The sequence below is a fragment of the Ornithorhynchus anatinus genome, chromosome 13 (genome assembly GCF_004115215.2).
Source record: "Ornithorhynchus anatinus isolate Pmale09 chromosome 13, mOrnAna1.pri.v4, whole genome shotgun sequence".
NCBI lineage: Eukaryota > Metazoa > Chordata > Mammalia > Monotremata > Ornithorhynchidae > Ornithorhynchus > Ornithorhynchus anatinus.
Window position 1 is genome coordinate 16,340,172 of NC_041740.1, and position 2,461 is coordinate 16,342,632.

The following is a 2,461-nucleotide window of genomic DNA, read 5'->3' on the forward strand; positions in this document are numbered from 1 at the left end:
CCCAAAGGAGACCTTATGCATATATCTTGCCCTAAAGGAATATATGATCTTGAGAGAAATATCTAATTCACTGTTCACAGTCAACTTCCTACAAGTTAGAACCTGGTAATGGATGTCATAACTGGGATTAAGGAAAATTACTATTGATGCTGCAGAGAGGACTAGAAGCATGGAGAAAGGCAGTCATGGCAAGGGGCTCTATAGTAATGAGTCATATTGGTTAACAGGTAACTTGAGTTTTTGAATGCCTGAAATGTCCTACCCTTGAATTGTTTTTTTTCAATGGTAGGATTTGGAGGACTTCCTTTCCAGTGGCAGTTTTAAATTGCCATTCATATGAAAATTCACAGCTGGAATGTGTCCTTAGCATCTGTGACTCACTAAATTGGAGTCCCTTGCAGTTTTTCACCCATGTCTGCTGGTTGTTGTGCAACCATCTGGAATGCTGTATTTCTTCAACAGCAGAACTTATTTTGAATCTTTTGAAACAATCAAGGAAACTCCTCCCTCCAAGTATTATTTTAGTATGTTTCTATCCTTACATGGTTTCTTATGCTAACTTAACTTGTGACTGACCAGAAGGTTGCCTGGAACTCCCTCCCACTTCATAACTGACAGATCACCTCTCTCTGCATCTTTAAAACCCTTCTGAAATCACATCTCCTCCAGGAGGCCTTCCCTAATGGGCAGGGATTGTCACTATTTGTTTTATTGTACTTTCCCAAGCACTTAATACAGTGCTCTGCACAAAGCGCTTAATAAATATGATTGAATCTCTCCACCCTATTTCACCCTCTACTGCCACTTCAGCCTACCCTATACACTCTCATTTATACATCCATGTCTTTACACTAATTTGTGTCTGTCTCCAATAGATTGTAAACTCCTTGAGGGCAGAGATTGTATTTACTAACTCTACTGTACCCACCCCAAGTGTTTAGTACAGTAATGCTGCACAGAGTAAGAACTTGAGTATACTATTGATTGCTGCTACCTTTGATTTCGTGGTGGTCCTTATAAAAAAAAGGACTGTTGGATCACAGGTGAGAATTCAATTCCATCAGTTTTGGCTTAGCTGGTTCCTACTCACTTTCTTCATCCTGGTCAGGTGGTCTGTAGAACTGTCCTTTTTCTATATATTTTTTTTTTAAATAAGTATTGAAAAGGAATGCTTTTATAAGTGGTAAATGTGTTTGCCAGTAGGGTTTGAATAAAATATTTCTGGACTTTAAATTAGCCTGATGGTTTTGGTAATGTTGGTAATTTTTTATATCTTCCTACTTTTGAAATGAACAAATTACAGCCATAGGAAACTCCGTGTACATAATGAAACACAAAATGGACCACTTTGATCCACATGTGTGCTATTGCTTGGTCAAGGATTGTAGTCTTCAAAGGGCCAGAGTTTCAGGAATAGAGGGGAGAGAAATCTTGAAAGTGGAATTGGGTACTTCTGTTGGTTTTCAGAAAATCACCCACCCTCTAAATAAGGTTTAAAATCAATAAGGAAAAACCTCTCTGTACAATCACATTCATATGTGGGATATACCTTTTTCATTAGCTTTCAGATTTGAGCCTGTATCCTTGCCCATTCCTGGAAATCTTAGGGGAAACCCAGCACTAAATTAGCAACATAAATTAAGCCTGAAAAATCCCCTAGGGATCCAGGACTCAGACTTGTAGGATTGAAACTGGTGTCTACCTAACAGATTGCTAAATTGCTCTAAGCAAGATCCCAAGTAGAAAGTACAGTAATTAAGGACTTCAATTAAAATTGTTTGTAAAGGATCATCTAGATACAGAACCTACTCAAAATATCAGTTATTTAGTCACACTACTTGATTAATTTCAAAGCAGAGGTGTCCAAGAATGGCAAATCAGTGTTGATTTAGTGCCAGAAAATTAGTAGGAACACAATTTACCATGCATCTTTGCAGCTGTAGATGCATCTGACATATGGACAGACACTTAATCCTTTATTTGGTTCTAGGCAACTCAAAGCAGTATCCCAAGTCGGGCAAAACAGACACAGGCTAGTCACAGCGGGGACGCCACCAACCTGAAACCTCACTGAATTGTGTTACCAGTAATGCATGTTCTGTGGGACTCCTGATTGAAGGGTTTCAGTCAATAAGCAGGAGGAGGGGGCATTCTGTTCTAGCTTTGTATGGATCTGCATTTTTTATTTAAAAAAAAAATTATGTTAAGCACTTACTAAGTGCCAGGCACTGTACTAAGCACTGGGGTAATCATTTACCCCACTGTCCTAATCAGGTTGGACATGGTCCACGTACCAAATGGGGCTCATAGCGTTAATCCCCATTTTACAGATGAGATAACTGAGGCATAGAGAAGTTAAGTCGCTTGCTCAAGATCACTGAGCATACAAGAGGTGGAACTGGGATTAGAACCCAGGTTTGTGCTTTATCCACTGGGCCACACTGTTTAAGATGCTAAAGTA

General features: G+C 39.2%; 1 protein-coding gene across 1 annotated transcript in view; it reads left to right on the forward strand.

The window, feature by feature from the left end:
* Nucleotides 1-2,461, forward strand: part of LOC100681194 (protein adenylyltransferase SelO) — a 78,517-nt gene that overhangs the window by 8,256 nt on the left and 67,800 nt on the right. The window lies entirely within an intron of this gene.